The sequence below is a fragment of the Mobula hypostoma genome, chromosome 3, assembly GCF_963921235.1.
Source record: "Mobula hypostoma chromosome 3, sMobHyp1.1, whole genome shotgun sequence".
NCBI classification, from domain to species: domain Eukaryota; kingdom Metazoa; phylum Chordata; class Chondrichthyes; order Myliobatiformes; family Myliobatidae; genus Mobula; species Mobula hypostoma.
Window position 1 is genome coordinate 168,143,840 of NC_086099.1, and position 12,865 is coordinate 168,156,704.

A 12,865-nucleotide genomic window follows, 5' to 3' on the forward strand; every position below is an offset into this window, starting at 1 on the left:
TGATGTATGTTGCTTGAATTTCCAGCATCTGCAGAATTCCTGTTGTTGGCCTTTGATTGTGTTGGGTCGAGGCGTCTACCTTGGCGGGCAGAGGGGTTGCCCCGTCTTTAGTAATCCTGTGGCCCAGGAAATCGATGGTATCGAGTCCGAACTGGCATTTGGCTGGGTTGATTGTAAGGCCGAATTCACTCAGGCGGGAGTAGAGCTGGCGGAGGTGGGACAGATGCTCTTGACGACTACTGCTGGCTATGAGGATGTCGTCCAAATAGATGAATGCAAAGTCCAGGCCATTAGCCGCTGGAATGTCTGTGCAGCATTCTTTAGGCCGAACAGCATTTGGAGAAATTCAAAAAGGCCAAACGGGGTGATGAGTGCTGTTTTGGGGATGTCGTCCAGATGTACTGGAATTTGATGGTATCCCCGGACGAGGTCTACCTTGGAAAAGATCCTTGCGCTGTGTAAGTTTGCTGCAAAGTCTTGAATCTGCGGCACAGGGTAGCGATCTGGCGTTTTAGCCTCGTTCAGTCTGTAGACACCGCATGGTCTCCAGCCCCCCGTTGCCTTGGGCACCATGTGAACGGGGGAGGCCCATGAGCTGTCGGACCGTCGTATGATCCCCAATTCCTCCATCTTCTTGAACTCCTCCCTCACCAGTCAGAGCTTCTCCGGGGGAAGCCTTCGAGCACGGGCGTAGAGGGGTGGTCCCTGGGTCGGGATGTGGTGCTGTACTCTGTGTCTGGGCATGGCTGCCGTGAACTGTGGTGTCAGAACTGATGGGAAATCCGCCGGGAGCCTGGTGAATTCATCGTCGGACAGCGTGATGGAGTCCAGGTGTGGGGCTGGCAACTTTGCTTCGCCCAGGGAGAACGTTTGAAAAGTCTTGGCGTGGACTAATCGCTTCCGTTGCAGGTCGACCAGCAGGCTGTGGGCTCGTAGAAAATCCGCCCCCAGCAGTGGTTGGGCCACGGCGGCCAGTGTGAAGTCCCACGTGAACCGGCTGGAGCTGAACTGTAGCCGCACCGTGCGGGTGCCGTAGGTTCGTATTGTGCTGCCATTTTCAGCCCTCAGGGTAGGTCCGGGTTCTCTGTTGTGGGTGTCGTAACTCGGAGGTAAAACGCTGATCTCCACTCCGGTGTCGACCAAAAAGCGGCATCCCGACTGCTTGTCCCAGACGCACAGGAGGCTGTCCTGATGGCCAGCTGCCGTAACCATCAGCAGCCTGGCGTTTCCTGGGAATTTGCAGGGCGGTCTGCAGCGGCGGGCCTCTGTGCCCCACCACTGGTGGTAGAAGCACCATTGTTCGTTGGGCTCCTCACTCCCGTTGCCGGGTTTTGTAGGCTCTGCTGCCGGGCCTGGTCTGGTCTGCCGTTGGGCACGTGGCTTGGTGATCTGTGCGACGGATACCCCTCTCTCTTTCCTGGCATTCCACAGCACATCTGCCCAGGCCACCACCTTCTGGGGGTCACTGAAATCTGCGTCGGACAGCAGCAGGCATATGTCCTTGGGCAGTTACTCTAGGAAAGCCTGCTCAAACATGAGGCAGGGTTTGTGTCCTTCAGCCAGGGCCAGCATCTCGTTTATTAATGCTGACGGCGGCCTGTCTCCCAAACCATCCAGGTGCATTAAGCGGCGTGCTCGTTCGCGCCGTGAGAGTCCGAAAGTCCTTATGAGCAGGGCTTTGAATGCTGTATATCTGCCGTCCTCCGGGGGCGACTGTATAAACTCCTCAACTTGTACAGCTGTCTCCTTGTTGAGGGAGCTCAGCACGTTGTAGTAACGAGTGGAATCCGAGGTTATCTGCCGAATGTGGAATTGGGCTTCTGCTTGTTCGAACCATAGGCGGAGTCGCAGCGTCCAGAAGCTCAGCAATTTTAACGAAACTGCATGAACAGATGCAGCGTCGGTCATCTCTGGTCCAAATATCGTTTGGGCTGTCGGGGTCACCAATTGTAGCGGTGTGCTACACACAGCGCTAGAAAAACCACACGGCACATAGTCGGGAAGTTGTAGTTGCGGAAAAAGATGTTTATTCAAACTTTGCGGCCTCCTTTAAAGCCTTCCCATTCCCCGCCCTCCCCGGGCGGGACTGCTGTGGGCAATGCGTATTCGCAGACCCTTCCCGCACGCGGGATTTTCCCGCTGATGGTGAAGATGGCCTGGCGCCCTTTTTGGTGCCAGCCTCTGTGCCGGCGCACGCCATTTTGTGAGCCGGTTCGAGTGCGCTGGAAAGTGGGTCACCACAGCAGAGTGAATATTTCAGGTTGTAGACTTATAAGGGCTAGAAAAGAGAGAAAATAAGTCAATGTTAAGTTGCAAAGAGGACAATTTCTCACGTAAAAGAAATAAATGCAACACATGTTAGGGTCATAGAGTCACAGCACAGAAAATGGCCCCCTGTCATACTGTATCTGTGCCGATCAACAAACACCATCTATACTTGTCCTATTTTCCCTCTTGCATGAGGTACTAAAGTGATCAGCAACTGGAAATTCAAGGACAGCAGCCAGTTAATATACCAACTAAGATAGCTTCAGCAAGTGGGAGGAAGCTGCAGCACCATGGGGGAAGTACATTACAGGGAGAACATGACAACTGTTACAAGAATCAACCCTTGAAGTAATGATCAGGAAAGCACAGCGAGAATCTGTAATTACCGACAAGTACCTTTATTGTCCCAACAGAAGAAATTGTGACTTACACAACCAAATAGCTCTGTGCACACCGACTGAGTTTTCCCAACCTTCCAGGAAAATTCAAAGAACAGAAAATATCATACCAGTTAAAAAGGAGTTTCCGCTGCTGGCCACATGTTCCTCGCAGTCCCATTTAGAATCTCCACCTTCCATGTGCATCCTCCTCATCCCCGATTGTTGTTCAGGATACTACTGAGTTACCGCTGCCAGTACACTTGAAGCATCTGCTTTTATATTAATTCCTTACCAATTCAAATGTTACGCTCCAGTCTCATTGGCTGACCGTTAACACCTCTGCTCCAGCCAGCTGCCATTTATCGCCCTCTTCCTGACAAATTACAATCGGTAATTAATGGCAGTTTATTCTCAGTCAGCAACCAGCTTAAATAGTGCAGGGCAAATACAGACCCACAACAGTCACAAATCTGCATGTCATATCCAACCAAAAAACATCTCACAAATTACTTCCTATTTAAAATAACTTCTCTTTCACCTCAGACGGTTGAAGAAGTTTGGTACAGGCCCCCAAATCTGAAGAACTTTCTATAGGGGCACCGTTGAGAGCATCCTGACTGGCTGCATCACTGCCTGGTATGGGAACTGTACTTCCCTCAATCGCAGGACTCTACAGAGAGTGGTGTAGACAGCCCAGAGCATCTGTAGATGTGAACTTTCCACTATTCAGGACATTTACAAAGACAGGTGTGTAAAAAGCGCCTGAAGGATCATTGGGGACCCAAGACACCCCAACTACAAACTGTTCCAGTTGCTACCATCCGGGAAACGGTACCGCAGTATAAAAGTCAGGACCAACAGGCTCCGGGACAGCTTCTTCTACCAGGCTATCAGATGGCTTAATTCATGCTGACACATCTGTATTTCTATGTTATATTGACTATCCTGTTGTACATACTATTTATTATAAATTACTATAAGTTGCACATTGTACATTTAAATAGAGACGTAACATAAAAGTTTTACTCCTCATGTATATGAAGGATGTAAGTAATAAAGTCAATTCAATTCAATTTGGAAATGATCCCTAGTTCAGCAGGTTACCTGAAGCGTCATTGTGTCTACTTTAAAACACTGATCAAGCCAAGTGACTTTAACTCACAAATTGGAGAACACAGTCTCTTCATAAAATGGCAGCTCCATCTTCTCCCTCATGACAAGAACAAAGGCAATTAGTCTGTCTGCTTCCACTGTCCTTCATTCATTTGAGTTCACTGATTTGTAGATTGTAGTTCTTTCTGGCCAACACGACTCCCAAAATCAAGCTTGGATCTTTGGAGTAAACTACACCACCGTGTCGATGACTGAACATTATGCTCTTTTATCTTGTCCTTTCCCACCATCCACAGATCCAAGCTGCCCTTTGAAATAAATTCACTTCAATCCTGTCTGTTCTATTCAGGCTTACAATGGAGTCTCCTCTATACAGAGAAACAATGGCTGCTTTGAAGAACTCTTATTTAGTTTGCAGGATGACCTTGTCATTTTATTTCTCCATTTCATTCCCACTCTGACATTTCTGTCTTTGACTTTTTAAACTGCTCCAATGAAGTCTAATACCAGTCTGAGAAATAGCACTTCACCTTGCAACTAGGCAAATTGCAACCTCTGGGTTTCAACCATATGTCAGTTTCACTGGATGGCCATGCCATCTTCTTGGGCTACCATTGAGTATAGAAGCCTAGTGTTCCACAGCACAAAGTTCAAGCGTAGCTACTACCCTTCAACTACTCAGTTCTTGAACCAAATGACACAATTCTAATCACTACTTCAGTATAGGAACACTGTGACCTCTTTGATCTCTTTACATTGAACAAGACTTGTTATTTTTTTGTTCTAACTGTGTTCTTTCTTGTAAATATTGTGTATAATGTTTTATTTATATACTTTTGTGAATGCTGCTAATCTGATACTATGTGCCTGTGATGCTGCTGCCAGTAAGTTTTCCATTGCATCTCTGCATACATGTACTTATGCATATGACAATAAATTCAACTTTAACTTGAACTTTTAATATCGGATTCAGTAATGTTGGATGGTTTGTTTGTTTCTGTTTGTATCAGAACTGCCAGTCCTGCTGTATGTTTATTCAAATGTAATATTAGCATTTTCTCTGTTAGCAGAAACTGCATCATCTGCTAGGGATTTTCAGTATCCTACTTTTGCTTTCAGATTTTATCAACAGCTCCAATCCACATTTCAGAGCTTTGCTTCTCCTTTTTCTTCTTTCCTCGTTTTACCTGCTTCATTAATCTATTTGCACAATGTAAACTGGATAATCTGAGCCTCATTCGTCAGAGGTATTCCTTTATCCTGTCCATTCCTCTTCCAATGTCTCTGCAACTTACAACTAAATTGTTTTCTCTTTTTCCCAGAGTCTTCAAGGGGTCTGGACCCGAAATATTAACTCTGTTAGTGAGCCTGTTATGTCCATTATTGTCCTTTGACCTTTGAGAGTTTCCAGTATTTCTTGCTTTTATTTCAGTTTCCCTGCATTGTTTAATTCCCAATTATTTTTTTCAGAAATCAAACTCAGATGCATATGAGTGAGAAAGGTGATCTTGGCAGGGATTAAGGAAGTAAAAGGTGATAAAACTTAGGAAGGAGGGGACAAAGGAGGAATGAGAACAGCAAAGACAGCCAAACAAATAGTGTCAATTATGGAGATGAAAAATCTATCGACATCTCACACTTGATATTACTGTTCAATATGTTTTATGCAAAGTTATTTTTGTTAATTGCTTGTAATCAAATAATACTTTGGCGTACAAAAACACATTTCTGATTTTGTGCATTTTGGTTGCCATGGACCTGATGTGAAAAACTAGCCAAACATAATCAAATTGTTCTGTTTATTTACAGGCTATGCAAATTCTAATTCAAGTCAAAAATTAACAGTATAGATCATGATTTTTCTCCAATTATTGGCTGATATATTGCAAGCAAGTTACTCAATGACATACAGCAGAGAAACGGGCTTTTGGTCCATTGAACCCATAGCAACCTTACCACCCACCTATATTAATATACTTGCTCACATTAGAGCCATGGTCATCAATGTCTTGCCTATTTAAATGCCTATCTAACTGTCTCTTAAACATATTGATTATATCTGATTCTAGCACCTCCTCTCTGACAGCAAGTTCCAAAAATCAACCATTCTCTGTGTAAAATAAAATTTACCCTTTCAATCCTCTTTATAGCGCCTCTCTCTCACCTTAAATCTGTGTCCTCCTGTTTTTGATATCTCTACTATGTGAAAATTTATGCCTCCCGTAATTTTATATACCTCTATAAAGTCACTCATCGCGCTTCTTCACCCCAGGACAAACAAGCCCAGCCTACCCAATCCCTGCCTATATCTAAAATCCTCCAATCCAGCCAACATCCTGATGAATCTCTTCTGCACTTTGATCTGAATTATGCACATGATACTCCGAGTGTTGTCTAACTGGTGCTTTGTAAGTTGCAACATAACCTCCTAACTGTTATATTGTATGTCCCAATCTCTGGTGGCATACACTTGTTAAAATTTTCAGGGATCTACGGAGTTGAACTCCATGTCCCCCTGTTTGAAAGTATTCCCGACTGCCCTTCTATTTACTGCAAATGTTTCCACCTATTTGACATCCTAAAATACATTAGCACACACTTGTTGGGATTAAATTTCATCTTCCAATTCTTTGCCCAACTTTTCATCTGATTTATATCCTGTAGTGATCTTTGACAATCTTCCTTGCTCTCCACAGCACCAACAATTTTTATATTATCCACTAATTTTCTAATTGTACCTCATACATTCACATCCAACGTGTTAATATATATCAGAAACAGGAGTACCAGCAGTGATTCCTGCAGTACACCATACTGGTCACAGAAAAGCATCCTTCCACCTTTCACTCTCTTCCAGATTTGGATATGGTTAGCCATCTTGCCTTAGATCTCAAGTGCTTTAACCTCTGCACCAGCTTTTCACTGTGCTTCAGTATATGTGATGATAGATCAATGTACCAATTTACCAAAGCCATACTAACTGTCCCTAATCAACCATTGCATTTCCAAATGTACATATATCTAATCCCTGAAGATTTTCTCCAGTAATTTCTTTACCTTTGATGTTTGGCTCACCAGCCTGCAACACCTGGCTTTTCCCTGCAGTTCTTCTTAAATAAAGGAATAACATTAGCACCCTCCATTTTTTGATATCTCACCTGTGGTTAATGAAGCTGAAAAAACCTCCATCAGGGCTCTAGCTATATTTTCCCTTGCTTTTCATAACAACCTGGGATAGACAAATCCTTATGTGTCCCCTGGCACCTAACACATCTTTTCTTAACACTGATTTGCTCCAGATTATCTACAGTCTTTCCCCCTAAACTTATTGACTTCCTTGTCCTTCTCCTTGATGAATGCAGATGAGAAATACTAACCTAGGCCCATATTGCTTCACTCCATACATACGGTAGGTTTTCCTTTGAGGAATTATGCTTTCCCGAGCTACTTTCCTGCCCATGAAAAATTTATACAATGCTTTGGGTTTCTCCCTTACTTTTATTCACCAAGGATATTTATTGCCCCATTTCTGAACTCCTAATTTCTTTCTTTAAGTTCTCTATAATTTTCTTAAGTTTCTCTAGATAAGGTAAATTGATAAGACAAATAGTTGACATAAGAGACTGTAGCTGTTGATATCTAGAACAGAGACAAACTGCAGAAGAAACTCAATCGGTCAAGCGGTATCAGCAGATACAAAGGATAATCAATATTTCGGGTTAAGACCCTGAATCAAACAAAATTCATAGTTAAAGATCAACAACATCTCTTCCTTGCTGACCATCAGTACAGGTGCACCTCGAGGCTTAGCCCCCATTCTACTCTCTATGCACACATGACTGTAGGGCCAAGCACTGCTCCATTGCAATCCTCAAATTTGCCAACAGCACTACTGTTGCTGGTCTCATCACCGGGTTGAGTGGTGTCTCAAAAACAGGCTCTCATTCAAAGCCAGCAAAACTAGAGTCGATTGTTGACTTCAGGAAGGGGAAGGGCAGTAAACATGCGCCAGTCTACATTGGAGGATTAGCCGTGGAAGGAGTTAGCAGCTTTGAATTCTTGGGCATTAACTTAGAGGAAGACCTGTCCTGGCCCAGCACACAGATGCAATTATGAAGAAAGCATGCCAACATCTTTAATTCCTTGGAAGGTTAAGGAAGTTTGTCATGCCTGAGGTATGTTGAATTGTTGGGTGAACAAGTAGTCTTTGGGGTACTGCAAGTCTGTGTCTTTATTGATGCTTTGCTGCACGCTTGAGTGATCGGTGGAGGGTACCGATGCTATTTTGCTGGTCGGGTGGGGTGGGGGGTCGTTGCTTTGCTGCTGCTTATGCATGGGAGGGGGGAATTGGGGGGCTTTGGGGTTCTAACTTTTAACTGTCATTCATTCTTTGGGGCACTCCTCTTTTTTCATGGATATTTGCGAAGAAAAAGAATTTCAGAGTGTATATTGTATACATTTCTCTGACATTAAATGTACCTTTGAAACCTTTGAAACTCAGCCTTGATTTGACAAATTTGTTTACATGGCATTAACATCAGTTTCTAATTTTCCTTGCAGAGTGCCATTCAGTGAATTTGCCAGGGATTGCTCCTCGGTGTACTCTGAGTGAAATCTTCCCTGGTCCAATGTAATCAAAGGACTTCGTGCAGAGCAGGTGTCTTATTGGAAAATGGTGAGAATAGTGCCTAGGTGTATGGTCTGGTGATGCCACAGGTCTCCAGAAATAACATTGGTTGTAGTAGAGTTTAAAAGTTGTTTAGATAAAATATGTTTACAATTTTACCGTGCCAACAGAAACCTTTATTCTTGGCTGTGGTTTCGCTGATAAACCTGGATGGTTTTTGCTGCCTTGCTGAGATTCTTTCTAATAATCATCCTGGTCACAGACCAGCCTACGGAGAATTAGTGCTTAATTTTATGGAATGTAAATGTTACCATGAGCATCACAATATATTTTCAGGGCTAATTTTACATTATTTGTTTTGCCGCCACGTTGAATTTTCTGCATTGGCTAGGAAATTTGTGCTGCTTCATCTTTAACATAAAAAAAGAAAAAAAAATCAGTAGCATTCAGCTGACTGGTTGTACTTCAAAGGGACCCCAACACTGATCCTGAATTAGCATAATTAGTTAAATCTCTTTGAAAGGTGCAGAATTGGCCCCAATATGTAAAATTCATATCTTATAACAAATAGCAATTTGTTTATCGGAAGTTCTGTTAAGAGTGGATGTTAGGCAAGAATGGGACTTACAAGTGTTTTGTCCTCTACCAGTGGCCTCACCAAAATATAGCCCTTTATTGGATTTGCACTGAAAGCTGTAGCTATATGTCAACATGTCAACTGCTTTGATAATTGTGGTGTTCAATCAGCTCATTAAAGCTATCTGCTAAAGAGGCTTTTTAAAAGAGTGTTCTTCCATCAAAAGGAGAAGTGCATGTAAAATACAAGCAGTTATATTTTCCAGCTGGCCAGCCCAATTCATCCAGAGTGGTATGTAGGAACTTGGGTGCAGCACCTCCTACAGCAGATGTCTTCTCCTCTGGTACAACCTTTCAGGCTGACCTAGAGCAAATAAAATATGCAGGATCTTAATTAAATGCTTAAATAAAATAAATGCACGGAAGTAAGGTAGAGCATGATACTGTAGTGAGTCAGGGCAGGATCACACTGGTGTGTTTTAGTCATGCATCTGGAGTGGGTGTAATAGCAAACTCCATGATACATTCCTCTAGGGAGCGCAGGATTTTGCCTCAAATATCATTTTCCCATAGCTCTTGAAGTTAGTTTCTGGAGGAGTGACTAGTGCACTTCCAAAAAATATTTTTCAAATTGTTTGTGAGTTCAGGCTCTTATTTATTTATTTACTGAGCTACAACACAGAACAGACCCCTCCGGCCCTTTGAGCCACTTTGCCCAGCAACCCCTGATTTAACCTTATCCGAATCACAGGACAATTTTACAATGACCCATTAACCAATCAACTGGTTTGTCTTTGGACTGTGGAAGGAAACCAGGCCACCCAGAGGAAATCCACACGGTCACAGGGAGATTGTACAAGCTCCTTACAGACAGCGGTGGGAATTGAACCTGGGTTGCCAGTACTGTAAATCTTGTGCTAACCACTATGCTACCGAGCTGGCCAATGGTAGGCTGTGTCTAACTAATCTTCTCGAGTTCATTGAGGAAGTTACCAGAAAAGTTGATGCAGGTGAAGTGGTGGAGGTTGTCTACATGGACTTTTGCAAGGCCTTTGACAAAGTCCCGTATAAGAGTTCAGTTGCTTGGTAGTGAATTGGATTAGACATGGTCTTCATGGGAGAAGCCAGAGAATGGTAGTAGACAGTTGCCTCTTTGACTGGAGACCTGTGTCTATCGGTGTGCCAGAGTGACTGGTGGTGGGTTCTTTGTTTTTGTCATCTATATCAACGATCAGGATGATAATGTACTAAATTGGATCAGCAAATTTGTGGGTGACACCAAGATTGGGATATAGTGGACAGTGAGTTAGCTATCAATATTTGCAGTGGGATCTGGACCAGCTGGGAAAATGGGCTGATAAATAGCAGATGGAATTTAATGCAGATAAGTGTGAGGTGTTGCACATTACGTGAACTAGCCAGGGTAGGACTTATACAGTGAGCGGTAGGTCACTGAGGAGTGTGGTAGAACAGAGGGATCTTGGAATACAGATCCAAAATTCCATGAAAGAGGGATCACAGGTAGATAGGATCGTAAAGAAAGCGTTGGGCACATTGGCCTTCATAAATCAAAGATGGGATGTTAATTTGAATTTGTATAAGATGCTAGTTAGAACTAATTTGGAAAATTGCATGCTTTTCTGTTCACTTATGCAGGAAAGATATCAATAAGATTGAAAGAGTGCAGAGAAAATTTACAAGGATGTTGCCAGGACTTAGGTTATAGGGAAAATTTGAATAGGTTAAGGCTTTATAAACCAAGATCATGTGAGTAAGAGGGAAAATTTTGTAGAGGTGTCCAAAATTCTGAGGGTATAGATAGTGCACAGCAAGCAGGCTTTTTCCATTGAGTTTGGGTGAAACTAGAAATAGAGATCATGGGCTGATGAAAGGTGAAGTATTTAAAGAGAACATGAGGGAGGAACTTCACTCAGAGGGTAGAGAGAATATGGAACAAGTTGCCAGTGGAACTGACAGATGCGGGTTTGTTTTCATATGGCAACATCTTTGTAAATTTTCTCTGCACTCTTTCCATTTATTGATATATTTGCTGTAGACAAGTGAACAGAAAAGCATGCAATATTCCAAATTAGTCCTAACTAACATCTTATACAATTTCAACATAACATCCCAACTACTGTACTCAATACTTAGATTTATGAAGGCCACTGTGCCAACATTTAAGAGAAATTTGGATAGGTATATGGATGGTAGGGGTATGGAGGGCTATGGTCTGGGTGCAGATCGATGGGATGAGGCAAGTTAATTGTTTAGCATGGACTAGATGGGCCAAAGGGATTGTTTCTGAGCTGTAGTGCTCTATGTTTCTATGAAAATTGGAAGAATTTAAAATGAACAGTAATGTAAGTAGCATTTAGTATTCAACCTGTTAGAGCCTTTGAGAATATACAATTTGCAGAGACCCTTCCTTATAAAGTAAAATCAAAATCTGGAGAACACCAGATGTAACATTTCGTCATTGAGGTATCTCAGAATAAAGGAAAACCTTGCAGGGTTGGTTGTCCAGATTCCTTATAGCACCATATAAAGAACATCTGCAAAGATTGGGATTTCCCAGTTGCCAGAGAGGGTGGTTAATTGACTGACATCACAAGGTCACTAAGAAGTCAGAGTAGAATGATGTCACTTGGCATGAAGTAACCAGAGCAACGTTCGTCCAAATTTCCATACTCACAATTATTCTGCTGCTGACCATCTCCACATCATCTCCACCACCCACAACCCACATCTGGCCCATTGAGTCTGCTCCACCTTTCAACCATAGCTGATCCTTTTTGTTCTCCTCCTCAACCCCAACGCCAGGCCTTCTCCCTGTAACCTTTGATGCCATGTCCAATCAAGAACTTATCAATCTCTGCCTTAAATGTACCCAACGACTTGGCCTCCACAGCTGCATGTGGCAACAAATTCAACAAATTCACCACCCTTTGGCTAAAAAAATTTCTCCGTATCTCTGTTTTGAAAAGGCACCCCTCTCTCCTCAGGCTGTGCCTTCTTGTCCTAGACTCTCCCACCAGGGGAAATATCCTTTCCACATCTACTCTGACCAGGCCTTTCAACATCTGAAAGGTCTCAATGAGATTCCCCCTCATCCTTCTGAATTCCAGTGAGTACAGACGCAGAGCCATCAAACATTCTCGTATGATGACCCTTTCATTCCTAGAACCAGCCTTGTGAATCTCCTCCAAACCCTTTCCAATGCAGCACATCTTTTCTACGATGAGGAGCCCAAAACTGTTCATAATACTCAAGGTGAGGCCTCACCAGTGCCTTCTAAAGCCTCAACATCACATCCTTGCTCTTGAATTCTAGACCTCTTGAAATGGATGCTAAAATGGCATTTGCTTTCCTCACCACTGACTCGACCAGCAAGTTAACCTTCAGGGTGTTCTGCACAAGGACTCACAAGTCCCTTTGCATCTCAGATTTTTGGATTTTCTCTCCATTTAGAAAATAATCCCACATTTATCTCTACTACCAAAGTGCATGACCATGCATTTTACAACATTGTATTTCATTTGCCACTCTCTTGCCCATTCTCCTAATCTGTCTAAGTCCTTCTGCATCCTACCTGTTTCCTCAACACTACCTGCCCCTCCACCAATCTTCATATCATCTGCAAGCTTAGTAACAAAGCCATCCATTCCATCATCAAAAATCATTTATATACAGCATAAAATGAAGTGGCCCCAACACCAATCCCTGCGGAACACCACTAGTCACTGGTAGTCAACCAGAAAAGGATCCTTTTATTCCCACTTGCTACCTCTTACCAATCAGCCAATGCTCTAACCTTATTAGTAACTTTCCTGTAATACTATGGCTCTTAACTTGGTAAACAGCCTCATGTGTGGCACCTTGTCAAAGGCCTTCTGGGAGT